This window comes from Phocoena sinus, chromosome 1 (genome assembly GCF_008692025.1).
Source record: "Phocoena sinus isolate mPhoSin1 chromosome 1, mPhoSin1.pri, whole genome shotgun sequence".
Classification (NCBI taxonomy): Eukaryota; Metazoa; Chordata; class Mammalia; order Artiodactyla; family Phocoenidae; genus Phocoena; species Phocoena sinus.
In genome coordinates this window covers 143,679,670-143,698,953 of record NC_045763.1, presented here as the reverse complement: position 1 = coordinate 143,698,953, position 19,284 = coordinate 143,679,670, and the positions used below count along the sequence as shown (strand labels likewise).

The window sequence follows — 19,284 nt, the reverse complement described above, 5'->3', positions numbered from 1 at the left end:
AAGCCATCACAATAAGAAGCCTGCACGCAGCAATGAAGAACCAACACAGCCAAAAATAAATAAATTAAAAAAAAAAAAAGCAACGAAGACCCAATGCAGCCAATAAATAAATTAATTAATTAAAATTTTGGGCTTCCCTGGTGGCGCAGTGGTTAAGAATCTGCCTGTCGATGCAGGGGACACGGGTTTGAGCCCTGGTCCAGGAACATCCCATGTGCTGCGGAGCAACTAAGCCCGTGAACCACAACTACTGAGCCTGCGCCCTAGAGCCCGCGAGCCACAACTACTGAAGCCCGCACGCCTAAAGTCCGTGCTCCGCAACAAGAGAAGCCACCGCAGTGGGAAGGCCGCGCACCGCAACGAAGAGTAGCCCCCACTGGCCGCAACTAGAGAAAGCACGCGTGCAGCAACGAAGACCCAACGCAGCCATAAATAAATAAATAAATAAATGTATATATTTAAAAAAAAAACTATTAGCAGCTTAAGAAAACATTTACAATGAGCATGACAACCTTTGAGAAAAGTTCAGTAGTAACTTTCTGCTTGTAAATTCAACCTAGATATGTAACCATTCAATATAAAACAAGCATCCTATTTTACTGCACTGATTTTTAAAAGCTTCTGTTCGGTAATTACTGGGTTTCTTCTATATTAACATAAAGCATCCTCATTCTCACTTACTTTGAGCCTCAGAATCCCAATTTTCCCAAAAGATTTAGTTACAAAATCAAAACTTCATAAAGCAACGGGTCCTCACCTCATCTTCAAAGAAATTTGCAATGAATTCCAAGAAGACTTACACTAAATGAACTTAAACTGAAATAGGAAGCCATCTCAGGAACAAAAACCCAAAGACTTTCATGGCAAATCTATTCAAATTCATTATTTCCTCAACACTAATCTGAGTCCTACTATTCACAATATTAATACTGTAAATACTCACACATTTAACACTCTGCAGTCAGCACCTACTACTGTTCAAATAAACTCTGGTTCACACACTGATGTCTGGCTCACGTGTCAACTTGTTTCCCACTGAGTTGTAGTATTTCTTACAAGCTTTACCAGGCTGCCTCTAAAATGGATTTCTCAGTTCTGAGGATTTTTGACTTTCCTCCACTAAATGAGGTGGGAGGCACCTGCACTCCACTGGTAGTTGCAAAATCCAACCTATCATTCCCAAATTCCAGCACACCACTTCCCATCCACACACACACACACACACGCACGCACGCACGCACGCACGCACGCACGCCTGCTTATTCTGCCTATGGACTCTGGATTGAGTGGCCTGAGGATTTCTCTTATCTGCCCTGCAAGTCTTATTGCCTTTGTTGTGAGGTCTCAGATCCTTACATGAGGAAATATAACCAAGGACATTGATGGGCATGTCTAGATACTACTATTTCTAAGCAGAAACCAAAGACAAGTGTAGCAGCAGGCAACATGACACTTGTAAAGTAAGCCAAGTGAGAGGATACAGTTGGTAATAAAAAGTTTTAGTTTACACTTTGAGGGGGGAAAACTGTAGGAAAGACTGGTTCTTAAGTTTCAATTGGTATTTTCTGCTATATAAACCATAAGGCCATAGAGGAATCTGAACACCGTGGAATTAAAGCCGTCCGATGTTAGGCAACAGAACTATAAACAAATCTCCTCTCCTAAGACTTTGAAACATGCAGCAAAATTCAGCAATTTGAGTAGGTTCAGCCTTTTACCGAGTTCCACAGTAATAATTACTACGATTTGCTTTGGATAAAAGTTATAAAACCTCAAATCAAGTGTATGTTTTCTTTTTACTTTTTTTTTTTTACTGTTTTAATGTAAGGATAAAGATGTGTTTAAGAAACAGTGTACTGAGAAGAACATGGGAACAAGAAAAAAAAGATAACAAAAATGAGTATTTCTTTATAATGATTTTCAGAAACCAGGAAATTATAAGTGGCCCTAGTTTTATTTGATTTAATAGAAAAAAATAACAATACAATTTGTTCTAAAAGTTTTTGTTTTAAAATACCATCTTGAATAATTACAAAAATTAAGCTATAAGCAATGATGAAAATTGTATACTTAAATGTTGATGATGGCACTATAAACTGATAGCCTTTGTAGAGAGCAATCTGGCCATATGTAACAAGATCTACAAGCAATTCATGCCCTCTTACCCAGACGGCCTACTTTGGAAACTGTATCCCAAGAAAATACTCTGCAAATAAATGTAATTTGTTCAACAATGTTGACTGCAATGCTACTTATAATTGTTAAAGTTGGAAACAATCCAAATACCAAACCATAAGGGAAGAGTTAAGTCAATGATGGTATAAAAGATGAGATTATTGATCCCAACTCTTTGCTCCCCTCCTCCCCTCCTGTAATATATCCCATCCATGTCCCTGTGACTTGCCTGAGAATCCTGCAAGGTGAGTATAGGTCCCCAACTCATTGGTTTTTGGCTTAGCTACGTGATATACTTTGGCCAATGGGATGTGAGCAGACAGCATATTTGCCACCTCCATGCAGCAGCCTTTTGTCGTTTTTTTTTTGGCCACGCTGTGAGGCACGTGGGATCTTAGTGCTCTGACAGGGATCAAACCCGTGCCCCCTGCAGTGGAAGCGCGGAGTCTGGACCGCCATGGAAGTCCCCACGCAGCAGCTTTAAATTAGGTTGCATGCTTCTTACTATATTCCTGCCTCGGCCATGAGAACAGCATGCCCCAGATGGGGGCTGTCCTTTCGCCTGGGTTCCTGAAAGAGAAGACATGTGTGTGGAGCGGCACCAAGCCTGGTCAAGCCACCAAGGGCTGCAGCACACTGCAGCACCCATGTCACATAGACAAGGAATAAATGTTTGTTGTCATAAGCCACTGAGATGCTGGAACCTTTTTCGTGACCATATCAAAAGCTAATACAACAGTCATCAAAATATGGCAAGTTATAGAATCGCTGATATAGGCAGACATATATTTGAAAAAAACTTGTGAAAAAGTAGAAGATAAAACTAATAGGTATTTGCCAAAGATATCTATATAAAATAAAGCAAGCCAACAAGCACCAGAAATTAACTAACTTAGAATGATGTAACAGTTTATAATTTTTTATTTTTTGGCTGCGCCACGCGGCTTGCAGGATCTCAGTTCCCTGACCAGGGATTGAACTTGTGCCCCCAGCAGTGGAAGCACGGAATCCTAACCACTGGACCACCAGGGAATTCCCTATAATTATTTTTATAAATGAAGTATATATTTATAAATCTTTAATTCCCTTTTAAATGCTACCTTTATACCAATATATTTTCAGTAATTCTATACAGATCATATTTATAACAGAAGTAATTCTATCCAACACACTGTTTTCTGCATCAAATGATGTACAGATTAGTGTACACTTATGCTAAAAATGAATCTAGTGCAAAAGGTTATTCAGTTTTTGAAGGTATGAATTCAGGGTTCATCAAATTCTTTTGTCAGACTACAAGGAAGGGAAGTGCAAAAAAAAAAAACAAAAACAGACAAAAGCAAGAGTTATTTGCCAGGAGAATCCATTCTCTAGTCATCAAACACTGTGCGATGGCAAGGTCTGAAAAGACATCACCTATCTGAAAATAAAGTTGTGCTACCTTTGAATTTATCTTTATGACCTGTTTGAAATTCCATTACATTTGTGTGACTCAAGAATCATAAGTGTTCATTATAACAAGCACTCTCATTCACAGAAATTTATCCTAAAATAAATTCAATCATGATTCAAAACAACTGTTAATGTGAAGATTCTCACAATCATCTCCTATGGAATAGCAAGAAATATAAATGTATATATTTTCAACAACAAAAAAATAAAGGAATTCACAGTATGTCAATTATATGTAGATATATAAAATATTAATTATTAAGACAATAAGAAATACAAAAAGCATGCATATATGTGAGAGTATATAAAACTATAAAAATATGTCTACGTATAAGACTAGAAAAACATGAAAAAAATTTTAAATAGCTTTATAAAATAAACTTTTACCAATTTTTTTTAATTGAGGAGAGAGAAAAATCTAATGCTTATATTTACAAAATCTGTACTTGCTATGAAATATTCAACACATCAATGTCTCTCAGTTAAAAGCAAGGTGAAGTACGCTTAAAGTTTCTAAAAATCAATTTCTGATAAATATCTTTCTAATTAAGGCAAGCCTGGATTAGTAAAGAGAGTGTATTAAGCATAATTTCATCATTTCTTGATAACTTGAGGTCATCGATTATTGTACTATATTCCCTAAATCAAAGATGATATTTCTGACAGTGCTGGGGAGAAGAGTGTGTGGCCTTCCTAGGCACTGAATGAACAAAAGAACTACTGCTGATTGGTTCTAGGTAATGTTTTCTCTTTTGCCTTTGAAAGGCAGTGATGCAGAGTGGTTACAAGTACACGTTCTGGACTCATGCCCAGATTTGACACTGAGCTCCATCATTTACGTACTCGTATTTGCATGCCAAAGGTGTTACACAGTAAACCAGTATTTACTAATGTACCATCTTGTGCCTCAGCCTTTCTAAGCCCTAGGTTTCTCATCTATAAAATAAGCCAACAAGAGCACTTACTTCACAGAGTTGCTGTAAGGATCAAAAAGATAACCCATTTAAAAGTGCTTGACAAAGTACTTGCAAATGGTAAGTAGTAAATAAATGCCCGCTAATAGTAGTCTCTCTCTGCTGGTCACCTAAGGCGTCATCAAGCCTTGCTTCTTCTTACCATCACCAAAAACGATTTCTAATTTCCATCTCTCTCCACTGTTTCCCAGTCAGTCCTCAGGCATCACTCGGGGCTCCCAGGAGTAGGTTGGATAACCATCTGTAACAGTCCTGTCCTAAAGAAATATAATGTGTACCACAAATGCAAGCCACATAGGTAATTTTAAAATCTCCAGTAGTCACATTAAAGAGCAAAACAGAACACATGAAAATTAATTTTAATACTAGGCTGTATTCAATTCAAGATATCTGAATATCTTGACATGTAATCAATTTTTAAAAGTACGACATATTCGACATTCTTTTTTGTACTAATTCTGCAACATGTGGTGTGTACTTGATACAGCACATCTCAACTCAAACTAGTCACATTTCAAATGCCAAATGGTCACAGTGCCTGGTGGCTACCTGATGGAGTTGCTAGTCTTTTAAAAGATTAGGACAGCAGAGAAACATCCCCACCTTTGAAAACATCAAATGCGTTTATTAAACAAACTGATGAATGGATGAAAGGAAAGAAGGAAAGAAAGAAAGAAGGAAGGGAGGAAGAACAGATGTCCCCAACCTGCAGAGGAGTTCTGGGCCTAAGGTTGTGGTTAAGAACCTGAACTATGGGGCCAGAGAGAATGAGTTCAAATCCACTTCTTCCGCTTCATAGCTGTGAGACATTAGCAAATAACCTCTTTAACTCTCATATTTCTCAAGGATAAACTATAGATAAAAATAACCTCTCTTTCATAAGATTGTTATGAGTTGAAAGGCTGTAGAGGAAAAAGAGTTTTCCATACCGAAAGCTCTGCTTTGTAAAAGGTCAGAAATGAGAGTGGGAAAAAATTGATGGAAGGAAAATGCTGAGCTAATAATTAGCTAGGAGATAATAAAGAGGTCATGGAAGAGAAAAACTGGTCATGTGATAGTCATAGAGTCTTTGTTAAATGCCCAGTTGCACAAAACAACTGCCACAGTGGTAGCTATTAATAAAATAATTGCACTGACATTTCTAAAGCCCTCAATGGTTTATACCTCCTTAGCCTGACTGCTTTCTTTTGGCAGTATGATAAGTAAGGGGGTGGGGAGGAGGGTGGCGCTGATCACCAGAATTTGGAGAATCAAGATTTTTCTGTAGTGTATATATTAATCACAGCTTCTGGCCCCAATCAGAGACGGATTACTGAAGATACATGGATCTTTCTTTGAAGGATGTAGTGCCTCAAATCCAACCTGAACATTACTCTTCCCTGTATTATAAACACATAAAATTAGACTAAATGTTTACTGTTCCTAAAACTTTCCCTGAAGGTTGGTTTTGTGAATAAATTCCTGATATTTTATTTTAAACTTGCTCTTGTTCTGTGCTTGTCCCCCCAAAAATTCAATTAATAAAAAGTATAAAGTTAGTCTGGTCTGCTAATGAAGACTTTAAATGCTTACTCGTATTAATAATCCAAGTCACTCTACTCTCTAATTTAGATGTTGAGTTTCTTAAAGACAACAAACAAGTCTTCTCTATTCCAGGGACCTTCTCAACTGAGATACTTTTTCTAGAAAGTATTTCATATAATATTCATGTGCCTTGAGATTACATGTGTTTCATAAAATCGATTTTTTTGAACGGTCCTAACTAAAATAAATCCAGATTCAACACATTTTTGTTTACTGCAAGACTTCTTGGAGTTTTTAACACGCTCATGTACACAGATTTCAAACCGCTATGCTCAGCCATTATTACCATTCTAGCAGTCTACAAATGAGAAAAATTAATAATGAATTGAGAGAAGCAAACAACAGGGAGATAGTCTATAATTATCGCATGGAAATAGACATCTTTACAGACCTTTGCACTGAGTTTCTGGCCCGATGGGCTGTGCACTGTGCATTTCTCCCTTTTATCATCCCTGATACATATACAGTAATTAACCTATCAGAATCCTCCAGATGAAGGCAATTTATTATAAAGGAAGGGAGTGAGGGAGGGAGAAAAAAGGGAGGAGAAAGGATTGGAGTAGGGAGAAAGAGAGGAGGAAGGAAATTTATCTGAATAATGTAGTACAGTGTAAACACCACTTCATATTCACAGGCCAAGCTTAAATGCCTAAACACGTGCACGAGGATGAAGCGACATGAAACACACACTTGTACCAAAACTAGCCCTTGGAAAATAGGCCTCATTTTGAAAACAACCAAACAGCTGCTCGGCAGAAACACAGCACAAATCATCCTTCCCAGCCTTTATTTTTAGATGCCTGTTAAGAAAAACAATAATTTTCTAAAGAATATAATTAAAACCGGTAGGTGTCACTTCATTATTTTGGAGTTTTAATTCATTTCACATCAGTCACACTTTTTTCCCCCTCATAAATCACATAATTATATAATATTCCATAACAAATTCCTTGCCTTTGAATAAAAGAATTTATATGATCTTTTTAAAACGTACAGATTTTAAAACAGAACAATCGGGCTTCCCTGGTGGCGCAGTGGTTGAGAGTCCGCCTGCCAATGTAGGGGACACGGGTTCGTGCCCGGGTCCAGGAAGATCCCACATGCGGCGGAGAGGCTGAGCCCGTGACCCATGGCCGCTGAGCCTGCGCGTCCGGAGCCTGTGCTCCGCAACAGGAGAGGTCACGACAGTGAGAGGCCCGCGTACCGCAAAAAAAAAAAAAAAAAAACAGAACAATCCACCCAAAATGACAGTATAACCCACAGGTTCAGACACAGGGGGTCTAAAAGTCAGCCCCCTTTTTCAAATGATAATTTGGAGACTTGCGTATGTCTAAAAAAAAAATGTGTACCTTCGTCATGTAAAGCACAGTTTACAAAATGTCTAATGGAAAAGAATATGCTTAATAGATCATAGGATTTCATTGGCAGAAACGAATGCTAATTGCCTGCTGGAGTCTTTAATGAAACCTAATTGCTGGCTTGAGCTGTCACCACTGACCCTGGTCACAGACCAGTACACCCTTCAAAAACCTAATACAGCATAATCCTCCTTCATTACAGTTATTATAGTTCTGCAGTGGGACACGTCTGCCACAAAAATAAACTTTGCTGCCTCTCCTCTACAAGGATGTGTCGCTTCTCCATCCCAGAGCAAGTAGCGTTGATGGCATAAGTCACCCTTACAACAAGTGGTACCACCTCAGAGCCCAGATCTACTTCAAAACCTAGACTCACACATCCCTTGGACACTGCTACAGAGACCATCAACATACTCCATGGTCACGGGGGGAAAGGACTAAAAAGTAAGAACAAACCAAAACAATTACACCATCACCCATCACCATAAGGTAAATGGGAAAAGCAGAAGAAATAATTTCTAAAACTAATCATGGGTTTGAATTAGGACATCCATGTGTAAATCAATTCAATCTACAGTCTACATTTCCGATATTGAGCCCACAAGATACTCCCCCTTCAATTTGAAGTTTTCAGACATGCTCTTTTAAAAAAATTACTTCAATTAAAACATTAATCTTACATCTATGACTCAACAATTTCAAGCATTTATTGAACTTCTACTCTGCAGCAGGTGCCAAGAACCCAAAGATAAATAAATCACAAAACATGTCCCCGAAGAGCTCACAGCTTTGGGGAGATGGATGAACAAACAGCTATAATCCAATGTGATGCTTATCAGTAAAGAATGGGGAGAGGACCAAGGGAAGGCAGATCAGGGGACAATGAACTCTCCCAAATGATAAAAAGGGAATGTCAGACAAAACATCTAAGAAGATGTAAAACTCGTACTAGACATTAAGGAACAGAGGAAATTATGATGTGACCAGATGGGAAAAGGAATTCAAGGGAAGAATAACAGTAACAGCATGAGTCAAATCCACAATGTTTCAACCATGAGAAATGTTGCCGGCCCAGGCTAGAAGTTAGGTTAGGTGGGAAAAAGAGCTATGCATGCAGAGCCCTGAGTGCTCCGCTAAGAAGTCTGCTTTTGACTGTGGGCAGTCTCATGTAGTATTAAAATGAAATATTTTAGACATACAGGAGAATATAGTAAACATATGTGTCCCCGCCACCCAGCTTAGGAAATAAAACAATACCACATCTCTCCTCACCTCTGCCACCACCCATCCCCTGTGTTTGGTGTTTATTATCTTCCTGGCATTTCTTTACCAAGTTGACCCTTGAACAACATGGTGTGAACTACATGGGTCCACTTATACTTGGATTTTTTTTTTTATAGTAAGTAACTACAGAACTACTTGACCCGTGGTTTGTTGAATCTGTGGATGTGGAAGCACGGATATTGGAGGGGGAGGGAGCACAACTATAAGTTACATAAGAATTTTCAACTGTGTGTAGGGTTGGCGCCCCTAACCCACATGTTGTTCAAGGGTCAACTGTACTTTTACGACAGACATATGTGTCTCTAAACGATATAAAGTGGCAAGAAAGATTTCAAGCAAGAGACTGAAAATATCAGACGTGTTTAAAACAAGACTCTGCAGTGTAGGGGGTGGACTGGTATCTGCACTGGCAGCGGCAGGACAGGTGACAAAGAGATGTCGAGATAACTGTCTTTGCCGAAGGACTGTCACGATGGAGAGAGGAAGGGCAACCTCAGCCTCGGAGTGCATTCCTGGGGCAAGCAGGAGGCAGATCCCAATGAAAGTTACAGGTGACCAGCCGCAGAAGGGAAGCAACAGGCTGGGACAGTCTGTGCTGGGAATGAGGAGGGACGTGGAGAGGAGTGAGGCGGGTGGCAGCTACTGGGCAGCTGGCAGGCTAATGAGAGGGATGAGGCAGGTTAACCAGGACACAAGGCACAAAGAGGTAAATGCCAAGACAAAGCGGCAGAGGGGCCTGGCCAGGGGGTGAGATCGGGAAGGCTGCCCAGAGGAGCAGTACTTAAGGTGGACCTTGAGGATGCTTTTGACAGGTTAGGATGGCTGAGCACCACGATCCCTGCCCATAGGTGACACGTTATTGGGCCTGTTCAGGAAACAGCTGCAGCTTGGCAGAACCCTGGGGAATAGTGGGACATAAATCTGCAGAAATCAGAGGACCATGTGCGGATTACTTGTGGAGAACCTTAAAGATCAATCTGAAGTATATATAGTGTATACACATAATTCATAACAAACTCACTTTCATGACCATGAAATCTTCCTTAGTCCCTTTTACTTGAGAACTGAAAAAAGGACCAGAGAGCCCATCTCGTGATTTGGGTGATAACGTCAGTGACATCATTGCTGCTTATTACATGGTTCTGTACGCAGAACAGGCCGTCCTGGTTAAGGATAGGTTGGTATCCACTGTGACACGGTGTCATGAAGGGTCTCTTTCCTTTTCATTTTAAAAACTAGTAACCCAGAGGTTGAATAATGAGTGATTTGCTTTTTCCTCTTTAACATAAGGGACAAAAGAAAATAATGCATAGAAAGGAAATTGAGCATATTCTAGTCAATAGTACATCTAAACTTGTGAAAACAATTTTGTTTTATGCCTTAACTCCCAAGTATTCCAACTTATTAATCTTTTTGTGATATTTACACCCCCTTGATCTGCAAGGTTTCCTAGGTTTGAAAAATGAGGAAGATTACCATGTTTTTGAAAGTATACGAGTAAAACAAAACAACAATAAGAACCAGAGTATCAGTGACTTGTAAAATAACTCAGGGAGGGGCTTCCCTGGTGGCGCAGTGGTTGAGAGTACGCCTGTTGATGCAGGGGACACGGGTTCGTGCCCTGGTCTGGGAAGATCCCACATGCCGTAGAGCGGCTAGGCCCGTGAGCCATGGCCACTGAGCCTGCGCGTGCGGAGCCTGTGCTCCGCAACAGGAGAGGCCACAACAGTGAGAGGCCTGCGTACCGCAAAAAAAAAAAAAAAAAAAAAGCTCAAGGATGTGATTCATCTCCTCAGATGAACAAATAAGATGTGTATCATAAATAGCACTGATATCTGTTTAACTTATAATCCCTTACAGTCATTAATATGATATAATCTTCCCAGAGCACCACACCTCCTATTAAAGAATAAATAATACATTCCACACCAAACTCGGCTCTAAACCTTCAGGTCAGTATTTCAGAAATGCATTCATTCGTTGATTCTTTAAACACTTAAAAAAAAAAGTCAACTCCCTTTCATTCTCTGCAAATCGGCAATAATAATAGTACCTACTTCACAGCGCTGTTGAAAGACATAATAAAATCATCGAAAGTGCTGAGAGCACTGGGAGAGAGTCCGCACCAGTAAAGGTAAGCCGTGGCTATTTCTAGCCAACCTCCATACAGGGTAGAGATTCTGAACCAAGTAAAACGTGAATCTGCAGGAGAAGCTTAAAACTCAGTAGGGGAAACAGGGAGGTAAACATATATAATATGGTGAGACAGAACTTACCGATAGAGCTAAGTGCAAAGCGCTCTGGAGCTATAAAGAAAGGAATGCCTAACTGGTCATGGGAAGGCGTGTTAGGGAAAGAAGAAGCTTAGCTGAAGGCACAGGGACTAAGCAGGTGGCAAAGGGGAAGAGGTCGCTCAGGGTCGGAATGTAAGGAACAAAGGAGAGGGGATTACACATCACCAAATCTTAGGGCCCTAGAACAGAGAGAGAGAGAGAGAGAGAGAGAGAGAGAGAGAGAGAGAGAGAGAGAGAGAGAGAGAGAGAGAGAGAGAGAACAGCAGATGGGAATGGGAAGGTACTCAGAATAAAGAAGCTTTATCATACAGGTAATAAGAAGCAAAGTAAGAATTTAAATACCATAAAAGATTTGTGTTTTAAAAACTCTTTGAAAGAGTAGATGAATATATGAAAGACAGCCTTTGAAACTCTTGAACAATCTGAAGAGGCAGCGGGGATGGAGGGAAAGGAACAAATTAAGGATATTTTAGAGACACAGACTCAAAGGATCTAGGGACTGACTGGGTCTGTTATTGGGGTTTGAGGGTCAGGGTTGGGGGGTGCTAACAAAGAGTGACAGGTTGAAGAGAACTCCAACTGCCTCGCTTCGGCAGCTAACTCAGCTGATGTCACTAAGACAGGACATATAGAAGCAGCAGATTTTGTGGCAAGAAACTAATGAGTTCAATCTGAGACAGGTGGAATTGGGCATGTAGATCCAGATAAACCGAACTGTTTGGAACCAAGCGGAGGGGTCTGGATGGGAGAAGATAGCCAAGCAAACCCATTAAAATGTAAGCATCTAGGGGGCTTCTCTGGTGACGCAGTGGTTGAGAGTCCGCCTGCCAATGCAGGGGACATGGGTTCGTGCCCCGGTCCGGGAGGATCCCACATGCCGTGGAGCGGCTGGGCCCGTGAGCCATGGCCGCTGGGCCTGCGTGTCCGGAGCCTGTGCTCCGCAACGGGAGAGGCCACAGCAGTGAGAGGCCCGCGTACCAAAAAAAAAAAAAAGTAAGCATCTAATTCATGCTCGCCATGGGTCTGGCTAGGGATAAGTGGCCACTAAGTGACTCCCAGCCTCTCCAGAGCTCTAAAGCAACCAGAAACAGAATCATTCAAACCAATACAGTGAAAAACTTAAGTGACTACCACCCCAAGGCTGACTGGGATGGATGGACCAAAATGAGATTCCTTGGCTCAGCGATTACTCAAACTGCAGATGATCAAAGGACCAGGAGTATTAACACCACCTGGGAGTTCCTTAGGAATGCAAATTCTCAGAATCAGAAGCTGGGGTGGTGTGGGGAAGAGCAGCCGTCTGTGGGTAAGGAGCCCTCCAGGTGATTCTGAGGCTCACTAGACTTTGAGATCTACAGCCTTAGCTAATGCCCCAATTACTTGAGGGGAATGGAGTGTGAAAGAGAACTCCCAGGAGACAGGTCTCCAAAGATTTGAGGAAACTGTACGTTAGAAAAGGATACACTCGGCACGAAGACAAGCATCAGGAACTTTTGCTAATTTTCAACAGCGAAGCAAAGGAGAGCACGTCAGTGGTCCTCACCGTAAAGATTCCTAATTGAGGAATATCATTCAGTACTAAAATCTCAAACATTACAAATGTGAAAAGGATGCTCTGCTTCTCAGAGGATGCCACCACCACCAGCGAACCCTTTCTCATTTTCTCACCAGACACCTCCCTGTTGAGCAACATCGAGCATTTATGGGATGGTTGCCTAGGGTTACAGGATCTCTGGATATGCAACAGTCCTCTGGGTCAAGCTAACTGACCAGATTCAGGATGAAACCCTTGAGCTGGGCCTAATGGAGTCCCCTAAGGAACTAAGCTAAATCACCCACATATCAAATCCTACACACAAGATTGATCTAAGCATGGCCACAGTATGTTTTTCCCAGTAGCAAGGACCATAAAGCAAGTCCAACAAAAGCTTGACTGGAGAGTAAAACAAAACCAAGCTGAGGCATATGGAAGCAACAGGAAAAAGGGAAAGGAAATTAAAACAATGTTAATACGCCATTTATAATCCAACTTAGACACATAACCACCCTTATCCCACAAAAAGGTACTTAGTCACTATTACCTTTTACCCTCAGCTACTCTAAATCCTCATCCACAAGCATTGCATCATATCCTTTCATTCAAAATTATAAATAATTCAGAGATTATTTATTTTCATAATTGGTGTGCATGCAATACGTGGCAAAGGCAATGGCTGGTCCTAGCAATGTGATTTCCTCTCCCCTTCCACTGCAAAAATCCCAGCCTGATCTGCATTTTCTTAAACTTTCTCCCTCGACCACTCAAAGGGGTCCTCTCTGACCTGGGACCAGTCTACAATCCCGTATGCACGATCTAGCCAATTCTTGACTGTAACAACCCATTCTGCTTCTAGAACAGCTACTACACACCTGCCTTACTGATGTTTTAGGAGTTGTTCCTTTCTTCTAACATTCCCTCCTGTTGGGAGGTTGATACGAAGATCAATGAGTTAATGTTTGCCAAATACTTTAGGCTTCTCGGATGAAAGGCAACGTTAAAGTTCAAGCGACCTGAAGCTGGCAGGACACGAGAGGCATTGCAGTTGCCTCCTTATACTCGGGCTTCAAAGAAGGAAAGCAAGGCTGCAAAGACACTCATTTGTGTCGATCGGCCAGCTTTTGCACTCTTGCTATAAAGGCAGGCGGATTTATTCTAACATCATTTAATTAACTGGATTTCAACATTAGAAACACAAGGATCCTTGTATTAGCACTGGACCCTCATTACAGTAAGTAGTATACAGGGAAAAGAATCCTTTTCTCTGCCCTTGTCTATGTGGCTTTCCCTCCCAACTACCCTACTGCCTGGTCCTGCAACGCTCGACCTCCTCATATATGAGAGGCCAGCAGCTGCCAGCCAACACGTGTGCTTTTGAGCCAATAGACCAAAAAAAAGGGTCAATGACAAAGCTTTATGTGTATGTTGGCACACATGTGAATTCAGGCTGCTGGGGAAAAAATGACACACACAAAGAGCACATTCATGGCCACATATAACTCCTGGAACATATAAATAGCCATCCTTGACCCAACACCTACTCTGTGAGGGAGGCACTGTTAGCAGAGGGACATACAGCATTACACAGAATTCCCCACAAATATCCTGGCAAGTTAAATACTACTGGCCCCATCTAAGAGATGAAGAAATGGAGACTTGGAAGGGCTGCGAAGTTCGGCCAACATCACACAGCTAAACGATGGCACAGCTGGAATACAAACCTAGCTATATCTTGAACTCCCAACCCTGGATCCCTGGCACCAGCATACCGATAGCCCGGAAAAGCTGCAAAATGTGCTACACACACCCCTTGGACCATTTAACAAGCCCTCCCCGGGGCTCAGACAGGGGAAGAGAGAATTAAATCAATAAGAGGAGACCACAGAGTCTTATTTTAGACATTAACTTTAACCTCTTCTCTACCAAAACTTGTTTGTTTTCCCTCGTTCTTTTTCAATCAGTACGAGCAGCGATAACTGAATTGACTAAAGAGTTCATCTCATCTCTTTCCCCTGCCTTATGTCTAACAAAGTGCACAGTACTGTTCTGAGGCTTCAAATGAGTTCCAAAAAATGCACAGCATTTGGTGACTAAGTAAAGAAGTTCGAATGCAGGGTCGCAGGTGACAAAGGATAAGAATATGGAACCCAGGTGGGGGACAATGTGCAATCAAAGGGTTTATGTTTGCTTCCCTGGAGCCAAAAATGGAAACCCTTAATAAGGAGGGAAGGCACCGGGAAACCAAAAAAAATTTTCATAGTTCTCGACTTCTGGCTCTTCCATTCAGGACAAGTAAGAATTCGCCCCAAAATTCTGATTTTCCTCTGAATTCTTTAGGTTCCTCCAAGTGAAAATAGTCAAACTGCTCTTTCCATTACAGCTGTCCGTTCCACATGGTCCGCACAAACCTAAATAACTAAAGCATTAAAATTAACTATGTGTTTAAGCCAATGATGGAGGCTGGGCGGCTACCTGGAATTAGCAAGAAAAAGCTTCCCTTGAGCCATTTCTCTCAAGCAGGTCCTACACCTTCAGGAAAACCCTCGTCAAGGGGCTGTTCTTGAGATAAGGTATGGTGTTTGCAGGGAGCTTAGGTAAACACCCGACACTGTAGGAAGTCAATGTTCTCTTCTCACTCTGATGGACTGGCCTGAGGTCACCAGAAGCTGGACTTCTGCCACCTCAGCCAGGACGCAGCCACTATGAATAATAAATACTACAACGCCACTTCAGCCCCGAGAAGAGGCACCCTTGAGAGGCAAACCACGTACAGGAGGCTCCCGTACTATAAAAAATTTTCTAGGCAGGATCTGCTGAATCCTGGACGATTAGGCTACAACAATCTCCTAGAAGACATTCAGTTTTTCATAAAGTTTCAGAGGAAGGGAAAGTCCTTCCAACTGTGCTGGGGCAGTAATGACTTGGAAAAGTGGAGAATACTACAACAAGCACATTGACACACACGTGAACTCACTGCACAGCACGGCCACCCATTCCGATCAGGCAAAAGAGCGCCGTGCTGTTCAGCCCCCATTCATTAACCTATCGTTCTAAGGCACAAGCTTTTAAGGCCATCACCAAAAGACAAGGCAACTTTAATACAGGGCTCTGTAAGCTACAGTATTATCACCTATTGCTGTCAGGTGGCTCTTTAAAAGGGAATCAATACCATTCTAATGAAACCAGGCCTGGGCCAATTAGTGCCAATGAAAATTTAGATGGTCCCACAACCACTGCTTGTTGTAGAAACAGCATCAGGCATGAAGGCGTGTCCAAAAAGAGAGATGTGTGCTCCTCTGGAAGCTACTTGGTTCCTGTAAGTGCTTCCACTTTAATTTGATATTAAAAAAAAAAAAATGCTACCCCCGCTACACTGGCCATAAATCCCTCTCCAGCCCCCAGCTAGCCACTAGGTATGACCTTTTTGTACTCGTCTTTTGGATGACTCTTACTTTGCACAAGCTCTTTCCTCTGCGCGAAATGCACTTTCCTAATCGGCCCTCCAGGTGAGCAACATCTCAATCCTCTTCAGCTCAGCGCACACCTCGCCCCCTCACCTCCCGACCAAGGCTTCCCAGGCCCTCTCATTACCCTCTACTTCTAGATCAGCCCGAGGGTTTCCTCTGGGAGGCTGCAGTTAGATCTTGTTTTAGCATCTTTGTATCCCTTGTTCCTAGCCCAGAGGGGAAACTGCAATACTAGATTCCTTGAATGAATGGGCGAACTAACCCATTTGAAGAAATTCACACATTGGTGGAAATCCTGTAACCCACCAGCAGCCAGCAGTCTAGAGATTCCTCACCTTCACAAAGAGCCTGCAACAGCCAGTCCCTGGACAGACTGAAGACGAAACCCCACAATCTCCTTAAGTTGTAGCTGGGGGTGACGGCAACTAGAGGAAGAGGAGAGGAAAGGGGGACAGGGGCGGCGTTACCTCACTGCTCCCTCCAAAAGGTGGAAAATCCCTTACAAGCATTCAAACCCCAGATGTAGCGGTCATGCCAGGAGAGAGGGGAGACGGTGCATTAACAACACCCTCAGAACTTGTTAATACTCAGAACTTCGAGAGTTTGAGGTGGAGAGCTGTTCTGAAATTATGCGGCCACAGGTTTTCCCTATGGGCCGGCCCGACCACCCAAGTAGGGACCAAGAAGCCCTGGGGTTTGGTGGCTAGGCTGGGGCCTAGTGGGAGGGCATGCAAACTCCTCTCCCTCTCAAGATCCTGTCTCCTTAGGGGGCAAGAGGAGGGTCGCGGAGAGAGTCCCTCTCCAGCCCGAGAGGCAGCAACGTCTTTGGTTTTCATCCTCCGGCCCGCACCGTCTGGGTATCTCCAGCTGCCCTCACTAGGCCCTCTCTGGATCCCAAAAAGGAGAAGGGAATGGGGAAGAGGGGGCGAGAGTATGATTTCACCACAAACTCTCTAGACAGCGCTCACCTTCCACCTAACTCCCCAGACAAGCTGTGCGCCGCAGCGGGCGGCTCCCACCGCCACTTAAAACTCCTGCGGCCCGGCCACCTCGCGCCCCCGCTGCCCTGCCAGGCGTCCCGGGCCGCCGATCCCAAGTCGGCGTTGCCAGCGTTTGCCCAAGTCATCGGCAAGGCGCCCGAAGCGCCCAAGAGGCCCCCAACCCCGGGCCCGACTCCCCGCCCCAGACGCCGCTTACCTGCTTACATGGCCCTATCGGTGCCCCGGAGTCCCGCGCGGAAAGGCTGTCCTCCGCGGCGGCGGCAGCGGCGAAGCCCCAATTCCCCCAAAGAATTGATTCCAGTGGCTGGCGGTGGAAGGGCGGAGGGAAGGAGCCGAAGGAGGCGAAAGAGGAGGGAGGTTTCCGCCGCGATCCCGGCGCGAGAGTTGGCGCGGGGGCGCTCGGAGAAGGGGAAAAGGAGAACCACCCTGGCTCGGGTCTGTCCCGCCAGAGGGAGGCTGGGACCGGGAGGATGGGCTAGGTGGGAGGGGAAGGACCGCCAGGGGCCACTGAGTGGCGGCCGCTCCCCGAGGACCAGCGCCGGGAGGGCAGGCGGCGGAGCGAGGAGGAGCGCAGCAACCTGCCCCCGGACTGCGCCCGCCGCGCCCGCCCGGGGGAGAAAAAGTTGGGACGAACTTTCAGGGGCCGGGAGAGCCAGAGCGGCAGGAAATGCGAGCGGCCGAGAGAGGAGGGAGGAAGGGGCCGTGCGAGTGGGAGGGGACGGAGCAGGCGCCAGCGGCCGCGTCTCCCCCACCCCCGGGCCGGGCTCGGCGGCGCGGGGGGAAACGCTGGGCGCGCGCCGGGGGCGGGGAGGAATGCGGCTGGGCGGGCGTGCGCGGGGGCGCGGGGGGCGGCGCGGAAAGGGGAGCCCCAGCTCCCGAGCCCCAGGCGCGCGTCCTTGGGGACGTCACAGCGCTGGAATCCGAGGAATGCCGGGCTGCTGGAGCTCCTTCTGCAGGCCCGGGGGAAGTCGCGCACTTTTAATGTGGTGGCTTTGGAGAAGGTTTTCAAAGGTGAGGGCCGAGCGGGGAGGACGGGGTGAAACTCCCCGGAGTAAGAGACGTGGGAGTGGGGAAGGCAAAGCGACCACAGCGACCCCGCCTAGCGCCGCTCCCGGCGGGGGCGAAAGCGGGGAGCAGGAAAAAATCCCACCTAGATCTCCGCAACCTGCAGAGGCGGGCAGCGGCGGGAACTTGCCCACCCCGACCAGGAGCAAGGACAGTCCATCTTATTTGGGGGAACCCTCCAAGCAGGATGTCCCCACGCGGCCACCGCACAGGGGAAACAGACCAGGAGAAAGGAAGGTGGCTTCCCCAAATAGGCAATCTTAAAGTTCTCTGTCCAGGACACCTGGAACCTCTGGGTACCGGACCTGGCGTCTTAACAACCCCCAACCCCACCGCCGACTCCCTGAATCGCAAAAGCAGTTAGTGCACGCAGGGAGTTAGACTATGTCGTTTTCCCGGTTCTTTCAGTGCCACAGAATCGCCCCACCCAGCCTGGGTGGGCACTGGGAGGCAACTTCCTTAACATTTTCAGAGGTGGAGTTAAAGAGACGAAGCTGGTGAGATGGAACAGGCACCGAGCCAGGCCGGGGAACCCGGGTTTTCGGACCTGCCCTGTGGTGAGTGTCCCAGTTCCTGAAAGCCTTGACCTCTGTAGCTGTAAGATTAAAGGATTTGCCTATTTTTCTGTGGTCCTTTGCATTGCCAAAATGATGTCTTAGGGGTCTGTTGTCTTACTCAAGCCCAGTCCTTTCAACCTTTCTTAGGTTGAATAGGGTCCTTGAAGTCATTGCCACTGAGGATGTTATCTCAAATTCCTTCAGTGTCCCACAACTCAGAAAGATTCCTGGACTCTTGGGGAAGAGCCTCTGGCAGCCATCATGTACAAATTTGTGGTCACAAAACTCTGACTTCTCTGAGCATTTGCTAATCTTCAAAATTATAAAGAAGCGGAGAACTTAAAGGGATGGAAGGAAAAGGCTGAAGGGAATTAAGATCGGTTTCTCCAACTTTCAAGAAATAGCTGGATAGCTTCAATATGGGCTTGCTGGATTTCCAAAGAAAATTAAGGAGTGCCTTACTGTTCACCAGGAAGCGTGGAAAGCATTTTATGTGCTCTGGTATATTATCCCCATTTCCGAGATGAGGAAAGTGA

The 19,284-nt window shown here is 44.4% G+C and overlaps 1 protein-coding gene across 1 annotated transcript in view; it reads right to left on the bottom strand.

Moving 5' to 3' along the window:
• PTPN14 (protein tyrosine phosphatase non-receptor type 14) overlaps positions 1-17,679 on the bottom strand; it is a 173,382-nt gene extending 155,703 nt beyond the window's left edge. The window contains 2 exon segments of the mRNA XM_032633781.1: positions 16,461-16,550; positions 17,323-17,679. The gene's annotated coding sequence lies outside the window, so the exon portion shown is untranslated.
• Positions 17,680-19,284: the final 1,605 nt, after the last annotated feature.